The following is a 14,946-nucleotide window of genomic DNA, read 5'->3' on the forward strand; positions in this document are numbered from 1 at the left end:
AAAAAAAAAAAAAGCAACAACAACTACTAACAGTTTTGGGTGATAATTTGTTATGTATAGTTTTGTGTGCAAAGGTATTAAGAATATTCCCATGTAATATTTTCCATGTAATCCTCACTGCTATCATAAATCCACTTGGGTAAAGCATGGACCATCATTCAAAGAGATTATAACCTATAAGCCTTCACAAGACTTTTTTCTTGAAAGCAAAATTATCTTTCTGGATAAATGTTTATAGAATTGGGACACATAATTGTCCTGTTTTCTGGAGTGGGAGAAAGTTACTTCACTCCATTTTCTTGTTTTCTTGTATTCCTTAACAAGACAATTCTACTATTCATTGTTGCATCTGTTTGCCCTACAGCCCTAATTTTAATGATATTAAAAATACTGCATGAAGTTTTCAGCAACATCATGTACTCACTCTTTCTCACATGTGATTGCAGATATTCAGTGAAATAGTGCCAGGGTCAAACTGCTAGACTGCCAGCATCTGCCCATGTCAAGACAAAACATCCCAGGATACTTTCATATTTTGAAAGAGGTAATCTGTTTTTCTTTCCCAGCTTTGATCCAAATCTTTCTTTTATTTATAAAGCTTGAATAACTGGGTAATAGTTTTACATAAAACCCTGCAATTCACAGAAAAAAAAAAAAAAAAAAGAAAAAAAAAAAAAAAGAAAAAAAAAAAGAGAGAGAGAAAAAGAAAACGTTATTCAAACCATGAAAGACTTCTAAAAGAGCATAGTTGGCCCCACTGTATTTTGTGGATTTAAACTGCTGTTCATATGTAGGCATATTATGATAAAAATATATGTATAATTTATATCTCATATTAGTTATTCTCTTTCATATATTTTGTGTCTCTAGCTAAAAATATAATAAGATATATTTTGAAGGGTAACCATAATTAAATACTTGTGGATTGTAATTTGAATCTATCATTCTTCAGTTTCAAATATCTGTTATCTAAAGATAATACTTACTTTTTGTTTGGTTGGTTTTGTTTGTTTTTGTTTGTTTGTTTGTCTTTAACGAATTATTGTAATCCTTATAACCAAACATTAAGTTAAATAATTCTAGGTAGATGAAAAGCCAAGTTCTAGTCAACTGTGAAATACCTTGTCAATGAAAATGATTTCCATAAAATTTCTTTACATTTCTTTGCATTACGTGTTTTATTGACCTTATTGTGACTTATGAATTTAAATAAATGCTTCCCCTAACTGGCATATTTCTTGGTTTTAGGAGATTTTTATTTTTTTCTTTTGTAATTGCTATCAGCTGTTGAATTGAGCAGAAATATAATAGGGATAGGATCCTGAATTTTTGCTATCTGACTAGTTTCTGATAGCAAAATTCTAAAGAAGCAGAAAATAAATTTCTTTTGATGGTCTGACAATGATAACATGTAGGTTTGAATCCCTGCATGCTCTGTGGATATGACCCATAAAAGATTCATGGTTCCATCTCTTGTTTTTATTCTTCATTTTATTATCATTCTCTTTCTAAGGTCAGCAGTACTGGTCTCACAGAGACCATTAGCATGCTTTTGCTTATTTAATTCACTAACTGCTGAAGTGCATTCTGCTTTTAGTGGCACTCATACAACTCCAAGCACTGAAAGGTTTGGTTTCATGTACTTGAACTCAAGTGACACAAATATTTCAGTGGTGAATCAATACTGGGAAAGGATGGTCAGTAAGGTAGGGAGTGTTTATAGAAGATGTTTCATCACTTCTAGTAAAACATGTCTTATTGTTAGTTCAGGAGGTGTTGGTATTTAGCTCTTTGAAGGAAGCTTCTGACAAGCCAACAACTTTAAGGCTGTTAGTAAAATACAATTTAAAAAATTGCACAAGGTTGGAAATGTAGCTTTTTGCAAAATGTCTGTAGATTAACCATTTGGGAATTCTGATTTCTATAAAAAGAGATTTCTTCTGTTCACTCATCACAAGTGACATTGACTATATGGAAATGTTGATCAAAAAGTAAATTCGAGTATTTCATTTGACCTGATTTAAAATTAACATTTGATACTTCCCCACAAAAGACATGTTGTAACATTTTTAGGAGAACCTAGGAGCTGATGCTTGTCTCACAACACTCGTTACTGGAGCAAGAACAGCATTCTAGTTCACCTGCTCTAGAAATACGGACTCCCAACACTAAATATGAACCGACACAACAGTAGTTCGGTTGTGTCAGTTCTCATTCAGAAATGGCATTTGAGGGAATTTATTCAGTTCTGCAGTAACCATTTCCTACCATATAAAAAAAAAAAAAAAACCATAAATAGAATCCTCATTGCCACTGAAGGCAATGACCAGCTTTTCGTAGAATTTCTTCAGTATGAGATTATTTCTTTCAAATGAACAGTTTTGGTTTTTTGTTTGTTTGTTTGTTTGTTTACAGTAAATAAATGAAAGGGAGGAAAACAGTAGTATAAAATATTTTTGTACTTCAGTATTGTACCTGGGATGAATGAATTAGGTTGAGAGGCAAATGAAAAGCTATTTTTGGTTTCCTGTTAACATCCCAAGTGCTTCTAAAGAACTGAAGCCCATGGAGCACACTTGTAGCTAATCTTGGGTAATATAGATGGAAAAGGGACCAAAAGAAGATTACAGTTAGAAAAACAGAGGGAGGCCTTTGCCAAGAAATGCAAACAAAAAGGAAATATTTTAAGAAAATAAACAAAGCTACTGAGTAAAACATACAAAGAGAGGAAAGGGGAACAAAAGAACATTTGAGTCGTGATGTCTTAACATTTTGTGGCAACATATGCAATAGTCCAGCCAAAGTGTGTGAAAGAATGTTACAGCTGTGTAAGCTATGAGATATCCATAGATGCCTTAAGATCAGCAAGCTTTCAGGAAAGCCCACCTAGTTTGCCAGCTTTGCAGGTCTCCTCCAACTCTACTAAAAATAATAAGTTCCATCCAGTCCCTTCCATATGACTGCACAAGCTGCACAGAGATTCAAGGGGTTGTTTGCAAAGGCTGCTATAAATAGAAACCACTATTCTTTTTTTTCAAGGTGCAATGGTTTATAGCAATTTCTTGAAGTTATGAACCATGTATCTTAAGAGAAGGCATTCTTATTCTGTTCTACCAAGTCTGTTCTTGTCTACCCTTATTGCGGTTATATGCCAAGGACCAACAAGTGACTGTTAGAAACAGAAGGAAATATCACAAATATTTGGTCAATTGTATAGTAGACCATGGCAGGTGAATAGTATTGCATAGTACACTAAGGGAAGAATGAGGTCTGCAGATGTTGTTGCCAAAAAGAAATACACTAAAGTGAAAATACATATCAAACTCTCCATTCATCTAAATGTAAATGACTTGCAGGCCATGGCTGTACCATTGGATGAACTCTCTTGGGACACCAGTCTCAGACTATAAATATTGCCTACAAACTGTTCTGTGTTTTGGCTCCAATTTAGAGCAAGCCATTTGCTCCCCTCTCCCAAAGTCATTCTATTTTTGGCATTATGAACACAACTACCTCCAGCTCTTTTACTCAGCAACTGTTGGCACTGGCCTGACCTCAGCTATGTAAGGAACTATACAGCACCCAAACACTGTGGTAAATACTCAAGTTTTGCAATTTTTCTATAGGAATTTATCAGGACACCTGCCTGTGAAGCTGAATTATGTTAACTGAAGATCCAAGATCAGTATCTTCATACTACATTCCTCCAGGCTGTATGTTTAAGACATCAAGACAAGTGGAGAGCATGAATAAAAACAGACTGAAAGTAAAGACAAAACATTCATGCATCTGATGTTTAATTATATGAAATACGTAATAGAAATTTATTTTTAATGTCTTATAAGAACATTTAAATTTTTCAATGTATTTTGTCTTTTTTTTTTTTTTTTTTTTTTTTTTTCAGGAATTTATAAAGAGATTCCATTATATTCTTACACAGCTCCAGCTGACTTTTTTTTTTTTTTTTTTCAAAATAACTTAGTGAAGTCATGATTTAAGTTCTTGTTTTAGACTTTGGAGACTTGAAAAAAATATATATATCCACCATCATGATACAGTACAGAGTATCTTAGAGCTCTGATGTTAGAGAAATCATCCAGAATTACAAAAACAACTTTGCCAAATAAGTGTGTTATAAAATAACCTCTGTACTGGCAAATAAACTCAGATAAAGAGAAGAAAAGAAACTTTCTGTACATTCATATTTTGTCCTTTTTTCTCACACTCCTGCTAAACTACATTTGAAGTATAGTGACATAAAGGCAAAAGACAACTGATTTCTGGAGGGCTACTATTAATACAAGGCTTGATCAATATATGTGTGCTTTAACTTTATATGAACATGCTCTTAACATTCTCTTTTTTTAAAAATATATATATATATTATACAGACTGTATATGAATTTTTAAATACAAAATACTCAAAAGAAGCAAATAGATAGAAGAACTGAGAATATAGAAGTGTGTGAAAGATTTGGGATTCTGAAGAACTACTTCTCTGTCACACATTTCCCATGTAACAGTCGTGGATATGTTCTTTAACTATGTTAATATTTTTTGATTTATTTTTCACAAAACTATTCATTTTTTTAAGTAACTTTATGATAAATTTACCATTATGCTACGTTATGGTTTGTGATAATTCTTCACTGACAGAAAGTAGAGTGTTAAGGTCAGATTTTCTGTTTTATTAGAAACCTTTCATTGAGGAATTATTTTGCTTATGGTGTTTTTGTTCCCACAGCAGTTAAGTGAAGGTAAAATCCTCCTCTCACAAGGAGGGTAAAAATATTGAAAGACTGTGAAATATTAATTTTAGACAGTAGTGAAAATCCTTAAAAATCATATTTTAGTTTTGTTTATTCTTGTTTGTTATTATTTTGAATGTATGTGGGCATGAGTGGAATTCAGCTGCCTAAAAGTCATCAAATAGTAGCACTTAAGATGATCCAAGCTCTTTGTAGATGCCAAAGATAAGTGATATCAGCCAAAGCTGTCAGAGTAGACTTTTTAGACTATATAAAGTCTGGAGTGGCAGCCTTGCAGGTTATTGCAGGACATCTCAAGTAAGGTAAGATTAAATCCCACCCTCCATAGACAACAACAGCCCCTTAGGTACCTAGTTTATCTATAGAATCTTACATGTAGACATCTTAGCGTCATACTAAATCTTGCCCTGATTGCCTTTTGAACCCTGTGAAACTACCCCCATTACTGATGCAAGCCACATGCTTAAGTATATGAAGGTCTAGACTTTTAAAATTTTAGCCTTTTAAAATTTTTGTGAAAGGAAGAATAGTCATATCTACATATGCATGTACACAATTAACATAACAGGCCTTGCTCTGATGTTGACATTGTAACAGAAAAGTCATCAGTATTCTGAAAAAGAGGTTGAAATGACTTCCTAAGTCCATACATTTTAAGACCAAAAGAAATATTTATAAACATTTACTGTAGTTATTTCAGATTATTTTTTTTGTTGATATGTATGCACCTACAGCAACCCTCAGAAGGCCTCTCTGTCAGTACATACATTTGAAATTACACTGAAGGTTGAGGACAAATATTTTGGCCACAGCCCTACTACAGATTTGCAGATATCATTTAGCATTAAAGAAATTATAAGAAATTAAATAATTTCTTATAACAAGGTTATCCATCACATCTTCAGGTAGGAAATTAGGAGAAATTTCTTCTCAGAAAGAGTAGTTAGGCATTGGAACGGCTTGTCAAGGAATCATTACTGTCAACATCCCTGGCAGTATTAGAGGAAAGGTGGAATGTGGTACTTGGTTTAGTGGATGTGGTTTAGTGGGTAATATTGGTGGCAGGGGAATGGTTAGACCAGATGATCTTGGGGGTCTTTTCCAACCTTAATTCTTTGATTCTATGATCTTCATGCAAATTGTACTATTGTTTAGTGACTTCCACTGTTAAGAATGTGTATTGACTTTGTAGTGTGAACTTGTTAAGGTTAGCATTCAAAATGTTTAATAAGTTGCTCCTTATTAGAAATTAAAATAATTTAAACTTCACATTTTTAACCTTTGTTTTTATCTTCTTAATTGGTGTGGCTTCTATGTTTTCCAAACCTTGAATGCTTCTAACATGGATTTTATGGACTCTCTCCAGTTTACTGGCAAACATTTAAATTCTAAGCACTAAGAGCTCAATTCAGTTGCTTGTTTCTAGCACTCTGTAGAAGCTTCACCCATTGCAGCTGGCCTCCAGCTGCAATTCCAGAAGTAGTTTCCTTTAGGTTTGGGGATACATCTGCTTGTCCTGCATGGACACTCAGATGTACTAGGTATTAATAACTTAAAAGGCATTGGATGCTTCTTTACTGACAACTGAACTAAGCCCAAGAAATATTAGGAACTTTGCAAATATTATCTGCAGAATTAGCATAAAGTACCATATCTGTATTACTTAGGTCATATGTTTGAAATCAGTGCTTGACTTCCAGCTATAGCTGAACACATACTTGACTGACTACTTGTAATGACCAAAAGGTTCTTCAGTGAAAATTTTATGAAATACTGTCTTATATTTTACAGATAGGATACTCATTCTGTTGTTTTGATAGCTCAACTTAAAAAAAAAAAAAAAAAAAAAAAAAAAAAGACCTAAAGACCTAAAGTAAAAAACTTATTTGACAGATAAATGATCCATTTCTACTGTTGAATTATTTTTCCACTGTTTGTGACACCGAAAGTTTTTACTTCCTATAAATATAGCTTTTTTCTTGCCCTCTTTTAAGCAGACAAGGATAAAGAATTATTCTCCCCTACTTTTTTAAAAAAAAAAAAAAAAAAAAAAATTGTACATATTTGAACACTGTTATCATGTCTCCCCTTAGTCTTCTCTTCTCTAGACTAAACAAACCATCTCCTCTCAGTCTTTCCTCAGAGGTCATATTTTCTAGACCTCTGATCTCTGCTCTGGACTCCCTCTTATGGCTAAAAGTTCTTCTTAGTACATGGGTTTCCCAAAACCCAGCAAACTTTTAGGAAAAGCTTAGCAGTGTTGAGTAAAGGGATTACAAGTCTTACACTGATCTTATCATACATGTACTCTTTATATATGATTCTTGCTTTTTTTTTTCTTTTTTCTTTTTTTTTCAAAAGACTATGATATCATGTTCCCAGCATCTCCTATTGGAGACGGCCAAAAACAGGCTGTAAAAGTATTTTAAGATGGAGTAAAATGCCAGCTGAGAATTTTTATTAGCATTTGGCACTAATATATAGTTGAATCATGCACAAGACAATGAACATTTCTCTTACAGTTATATTTTCATTACATTCTGTTTTTTGTCAAAAGAAAATCACCTTTCTGAAAAGGTAAAAGGCTGAAGGAGTAACTGGGTCACATAAGACTTAAAAAGTATTTTATACCACAAATATAATTATTACAAGTGAAATGTCCAAAATATCAAATAAAATATGTTTTCTGAAAGTAATTTAGCAAAAAATATTTTTCATTCTAGAGATAATTATATTTAAATATCTCATACTGAATCTTAACAGGATTTTTGCTTTAATATAGCACTAAAACTTGGTATGTTGAAAAGGAAATATTTTATTCTCATATAATGTATTTCAAAACATACTTTGCTTCTGTTTGAACACATTTAGATGATTACAATAACTTTCATCTTTAATTAAATTAAGAAATAGATTTACCTTGTAATTCTCCATTTTATTAAAAAGGGACATTTACATGTACAAAACAGGAAATTTCCTGCAGAATGAAAACTGGTTTATTCATATACTATATGTGTGTTCAGTAGCAATTTAGATCCTTGTTCAGAACTGAAAAATAGCAACACCCTTATATTTCCACAACACTGGCATTTGTTTGTTGTAAACTATATCATTTTCTATTCTTATTTAACTGCAGATTATTTTATTCTTAATCTAACTGCATCAAATAAATACAACATAATTTGATTCAATACATCTTTCCACAACTGTTTTAATGTGAAATGGCAAGCTTAGCCCAGCACCCCTCATCCTTGTCCTTCAGACTCTGATACGTATGGCTAACTATGTCCAGATGAGTGGTCCCACTAACTTCAGACAGGGCTTTCAGACACTCTGAAGTCACTTAACTCAATCCTGCTCGTCAATGGGAGGCATTATGGATCTGACAGGGCTGAACCCGCTCCACACTGAACACTTCGTGGTCAATCAGAAGGTGGGGGGAGGTTGTGTTTCTTCATGTGCCAGCTGAGGCTAAAACTTTCAGTAAGGGGACACTGTTCTACCTGTATGAATTCCAGCACCCAGCAGTCTATATTATAGTACAAGAAATAATGTTTTTTGTTTGTTTGTTTGTTTGTTTTGTTTGTTTGTTTCTTTAGCTTTGTGATGCTTATCAAACTATGTCATTAATACACATTGATTTCTTGTTGTTTAAAATTACTGTATTTTTAATATGTGTTCCTTCCTCTGAATTTTTCAAAATAAAATTACAGAAATGACGTTGCAACTTCTTTTAAGTGAACCTGAATTAATACATCTCAACACATTAAGGAGAAGATTATAATAGCAGATAAAATATAGTCTCTGGGGCACAAAAGAAATTGGACATTCTAGGTTCTATCCACTTACAAGTAATTATGAAGTAATTATACTTGCAAGTATGAATGGATTACAAACCACCATTCTTTTAAGTAAATTTAAACAGTACCCTTGATCTCTATCAGCAAGGCTTTTTTCTGTTAACTAATAACACATTGCAGCCAAACCTTTCACTGCCATCTGTCCAAATGGAAACATGTGGTATTAGAGTTCTAATACTGTGCCCTTGGTAAAGATATACCTTAGAGATTTCTTTTGGAAAACTTCATAGTTAGCAAACAATTTGTGGGCAGTTAATTTGCTCCCTTGCTGGGATTTGCATTCCCACGTGTGAAATGTGCTATTCTGATGGTAATATTAAATTAAATGAATGTACACAGGATCATATTTACATAATATGGATTGTATTTACTCTGTGGGAAACTTGACTGTCCTGCAAAAGACCGTTATTGAACAGAACTGAGAGTATTTGAATTTATTTCTGTTGTTCTTGAGCTCATCCTGTAGTATAAATTTGTAGAACGAAACGTACTCTTCTTGCATCAGCTCAAGACTTATTACATCGCAGAAATGAAAAACACCTTCAATACATGCTAACACATATGGAGCCACACACACTCATCTTGCAATACAAATTCTCCAAGGGCTATGCTGATTGAAAAAGCATAATATATTCACACTATAAACACATTTCCTTTTGTTTTTTGTTTTGTTGTTGTTGTTGTTGTTTTGTTTTTGTTTTTGTTTTTTTTTTTTTGTTTGTTTTTGTTTTTTTCCTAACAATCACAAAATAAGCTATTTTGAGAACATCTTCAAAAAGACATGCCAGATTGTGAGACATTTATGTTGAACAGTGTCTTTCCTCATGCATTAAAATATACCTGTGGGTATGGTCATTACAAGTTCACTATCTTAGAATACAGGGAGTGATGCATATCTATTGTGACAAAAAGTTATTAGTTGTAAAACCTATTCATTTTGGACTATTACAACTTAGTGAAAGCATTTCACAAAAGAAAATTAGGATCAAATGGTCATAAAAAAGAAAGAACAATTAAAAAAAAAAAAAAAAAGAACATTTAAAAGAAGAACATTTAAAAAAAAAAAAAACATTTTGCAAACACGGTTAAGTGCTTGTTTTAGTAGTAAGGAAAAAGGTAGGAATATTCAAGACTTGAGACTTACAAATTAATCCCAAAGATCAACTGATCATTATCATAATAGTAGTTAAAGAAATAGAGAAAATATTAAAATTTTATTTATTAAAATGTTAATTATTAAAATTTTAATAATTATTAAAAGCTTGTTTGTGTCAAAGCCTACAAGATAAGTACCACAGGAGTTCTCAAGTTCTTGTCTGCCAAACCTATTTCATGTACATGAGGCTATGTAGCCCTTTCTTTAATGCTTAGCATTTCCACACAGTCCTACACTTACCAAAATATGTGGACATTTGTGTTGGGCAATTTAAAGGAGACTTGAAGCAGCATCATCCTTCCAACTGCGGTATGAGGAGTATTGCTAGCAGAGGAAACTGAGGGAAGGAGTAAAGGATGACCAATCTGCAGCAATATTCTCTTGTTACATCTTAATTACTTTTCCAGCAATCAACAGTGTAGAAGTTTCCAGAGAGGAAGATCTGCACCCACATTTCTGCATCTAGTTCTTCCATGATTTTAGATAGTATTTAAACCCATAGAATACTCACACACATTTTGTTTTCAGAAGAATATTGACCCTTCCCTTTATAACACCACAACTCTGTGGGATAGCAGGATTTCTACCTACATCAAAAATTATATGGGACTCACTTCTCTAACAAGTTATCACTCAACTTGCCACTCCTTTGCAGACTGGTTCTTGACCCCTGCTATGTTCCCTCATGCAGTTGTGCTTCCTTGATGCTTGGCAGCCATGCAGTTGGCCATCTTCATAGAAACACTCTTTGTTTTATGCAAATTAGAAACTGGAGAAGGAGTATAGTGCCATTAGGGTGTAACTTTACATCTTAAATAAGGCGCAACATTCAATGAAATGAAAATGTCACTGGGAACACAACTTGTTTAATTTAAGAGGTATGTTTTGGGCAGTTTACATGAGAAAGAACAGAGAATCCTTTTATGAACTCAAGTTTTCTTTATTGAAGTTAAATAAATAAAATGTAAATCTTATGAAGATTTTAATTGAAAATTGCTTTTGGCGAAAACCATTTCTGCATCTTTTCTAAACAAGACTTTTTTGTTCTATTTTTAAGTGATATCATTGACATTTGCAAACAGAATTTTCCAGCAAAAGTAACAGTTGAAAAAGCCACATATTTCTCAAAGCCAAGCTGACCTAACATAATGTTAGACTGAAGTTACATTTACATGACATGCTGTTTTGTTTGTTTTCAGTGAGGCTACCATCTTATGACAACATTTGGAAATGATAAAAGGATAAAGTGAGGACCCCCTGTCTGTTTATATTAACACTGTATATCTATAAACAGGAACAAATCAGTGAGTACAAATCTCCTTAATTGTTTTATGGTTCTATTTATTTTTACTACATTTTATGTATCCCAATGAGAAGCACTAAGTTATTAATCATGTAGTAAGCCATATTATGTATGAACAGAACTCTATGCAAAAAAAAAACTCTTTTCACTTTGCTTGGCTGCCATACAAATTACACTAAATCATCCACAGAATAACTCCACCCATAGTATTTACTATAAATGGGCTAATATCACAAATGTATTAAATATTTACAGTATTTTCTAAGGTCATTTGTCATCATATGGAATATATAACAAATAATAAAATTCAGAAATATTTTTTTAAATCTCAGAACCCTGCAATTCTGGCATTATTCTTAAAGCAATTTCTTAGCTGAAAGCTTAAATCAACCTCTGGGGCTTTTAAGAATTATATTGTAATATATATTTATATATATATTTTAGGAGACTGTGGGAAGGGGATCTTAACATATGTCAGAGACTCTGTGCTATCTCTGTAAACAATATACGGTTGGGTGTAGAATCCATGCAGGCTAAGAGTAAAATTAAGTCTGAGACAAAATACACTGATATCTGTGCATGAGATGTGGATAGATAGGTGACAGTTGTATGTGTAGTAGAAATGCAGTAGATATAGGTTAACCTAAAAACATGAGAATAGCAGTTTCACATTCATTAAGAACAGTATCCTGACATTGACCATATTGAAATTTACACTGCTTTATGTGAAGCAACTAAATGAACTATTTCATATATGAATATCTCTTCTGCTTTTCAGATTGAACCCTTATCGATCTGTAAGGGTAGAACATTCATTCTTAGAAAGATGGTTTGCTGTTAATCTATTGACCTAGAGTAATCATGACCTAGAACTTTGAGGCACACAGACATGACTTTTTAATGTGAACAGGAAAACTGTGTAACAGCTTTGATATAAAATAGACAAGGATCAATACTAGAAACAGATGAAAACTCAAGGTAGCTTTTAGAAAATGTGAATCTAATCTCCCAGAATGCTAGAACTGTCAGAAATAGCAGAGGAAGGACCTTCTACTGCAACAGAAATGGTGTCCACCCACTGATCCTGCTGGTCTGAGGCTGAAACCCAGATGGAGGGGCCACAAACTCCCCAGGCAGATGCCTATACACAAACAGACCTCCCAAAGATAAAAAGAGCCGCTCAGATTCTTAGTTCCAGGCAACTCCAGTCTCTGAAAGTCCCCCAGGCCCTGAAGGCAGAGCTGGGTGTAATGGGTGCAAGTTTGCCCAGCTGAATTAACTTCTCAGAAAGGTGGCTCTGTTGCGAGAGGAGCTCATCGGACTACATAGCATCCAGGAATCTGAGTGGGAGATTAACAAATGGTATTATGTTCTGACACACGCCAAGCAACAGCCCTGCCTTAAATCCTGGCAAGACTAAGGTAAACAGGCTTCCAGCCTTGAACAAACTTATTTGAAAGTCTCACTGGACAAAGAAGAGTGGACCCTTGTCTTTGCCTGGAACTTGAGAAGGAATCCTTGTCCCCTTTTGCGCCAGGGGAGTTTTAGGTTAGATGTTAGAAAGAACTTCTTTACTGAAAGGGTTGTTGGACACTGGAACAGGCTGCCCAGGGAAGTGGTGGAGTCACCATCCCTGGAAGTCTTTAAAAGACGTTTAGACGTAGAGCTTAGGGATATGGTTTAGTGGGGATTGTTAGCGTTAGGTAGAGGTTGGACTCGATGATCTTGAGGTCTCTTCCAACCTAGAAATTCTGTGATTCTGTGAAAAGTACCACTGCACAACAGATATGATGCAAGAGAGAGGAGACTCCAAGAGTAATAGTAAAGACCTCAGAAAGGCCAACCATACAAAGTTGGCTCAGTCTCCTACCTATATCAGAACCAATGCCACAAAAAAAAAGGCATGAAGGATGTTAGTAATTGGAGACTCCTCTCTGAGAAACACTGAGGCTTCCATTCTCCATCCAGATAACCTCTCCAGAGAGGTTTGCTGCCTGCCTGGGGCCTGCATTCATAATACTACAAAGAGGATACCAAGCCCAGTGGGTCCCAAAGATTACCACCCCTTCTTACTTTTTCATGTAGAACCAAACAAGGCTGCAAAAAGAAGACTCTGAAACATCAAAAGGGACTTCATTTCTCTTGGAAAGATGTTGAAGGCATCAGGATAGTGAGTACTGTTCTCCTCTGTCCTCCCAGTTGGTGACTGGTACCCAAGAGGAAGGAGATGAATGGACCAAGTGAATGACTGACTGTGAGGCTGGTGGCATGCTCTAGGTTTTAGGTTCTACAATCTTAGATGCACTTTTGAGAGACCATGTGTGCTGACACCAGAAGGGGTGCAGCTGACCAAGTGGGACTAGAGTGTTCTGTGCAGGCAGCTGGCTGGGATTCTCACAAGGGATTTATACTAGTTGTGGTGGGGGAAGTGGATGCACCTCTGAGTGAAGGAAGCAAACCTGGGAACATTGTCACACAAAGAAACAATAGGGAAATGCTTGTGAAATGTCCCAAAGTAATCAGGAAAAGTTCTTCTGGAAAAGTGATGCAACCAATAGTCCAGCCAAAGTGCCTTCACACCAACACAAGCGGCACAGGAAACAAGCAGGAGGAGTTGGAAACCATGGTGTAATTAGAAAAATATGACCCTAATGTTGTCACAGAAACATCGTAGGACAGATCACACAACTGGAACACTGGAATAAAGGGCTACAAGCTCTTCAGAAGAGATAGACAGTGAAGAAGGGGAGAGGGTGTTTACATTAGGGAAGGGAATGACTGCAAAGTGTTGCCTCTGAGAAACAGCCACCGACAGGTTGAGAGCTTGTGGGTGAGAGTTAAGGACCACGCCCTGAGGTTGGAATCTACTACAGGACACCTAACCAAGGGGAGCCTGTGGATGAGGCATTCTTGCTTCAACTTGCTTCAAAAAGCAGCATCACCATGCTCTCATCCTGATGGGGGATTTCAACCACAAGGTTGTCTACTTGGAAAGCCACACAGCAGGCTGTGAGCAATCCAGGAGATTCCTAGAGTGTATTGAGGATAACTTCCTGGTCCAAGTATTAGACAAACCAACTAGAGGAGAAGGGTTACTGGAGCTGGTGTTCACCAGTGTGGATAAACTCATTAAAGTTTATCCTCACAGCACAAGAAGGGGTCCAGAGGAGGGCCATGAAGTTGGTTAGAGGGCTGGAGCATGTCTCCTATGAAGAAAAGCAGAGAGAGGTGGGTCTGTTCAGCTTACAGAAGAGAAGGCGCTGGGGTGTCCTTATTGCAGCTTTTCAGTACTGAAAGGCTTAGTAAAAAGGGCTTAGAAAAAAGACGGAAAGAAACTTTTTGCTCAGTCAAATAATGGCAAGAGAAGGGGGAATGGTTTTAAACTAAAAGAGGGGAGATTTTGATTAGAGGTTAGGAGGAAATTCTTCACTTGGAGGGTGGTGAGGCTCTGGCACAGGTTACCCAGAGAAGCTGTGGATGCCCTGGAGGTGTTCAAGGCCAGGTTTGACAAAGCTCTTGGCAACCTGATCTGGTGAGTGGCATCCCTGCCCATGGCAGGTGGGCTGGAACTAGACAATGCCTGAGTTATATAAAGTGTTTTTATTTTAGCAGATTGAAGCCAGCATCACACAAATGCTAAATTCTTCTCAAGGAAAAGCTAGTGCCATGTTTCTGATTTTATTTTCTTTTAGTTTCCTAATAGTTAAACTCCATTGGAGCTGCTTCTCATTTACAAGGGTACATAACAAAAGGAACCAGGCTATAGCTGTACTTTCCAATCTCTCTCACACATCTTTTTACCTTTCAAAAGTTCATATTTTTTAAAAAAACAAATTCCACGTGATGTTAGAGGGAATA

The sequence above is a fragment of the Aythya ferina genome (genome assembly GCF_964211825.1).
Source record: "Aythya ferina genome assembly, chromosome: 3".
Lineage (NCBI taxonomy): Eukaryota > Metazoa > Chordata > Aves > Anseriformes > Anatidae > Aythya > Aythya ferina.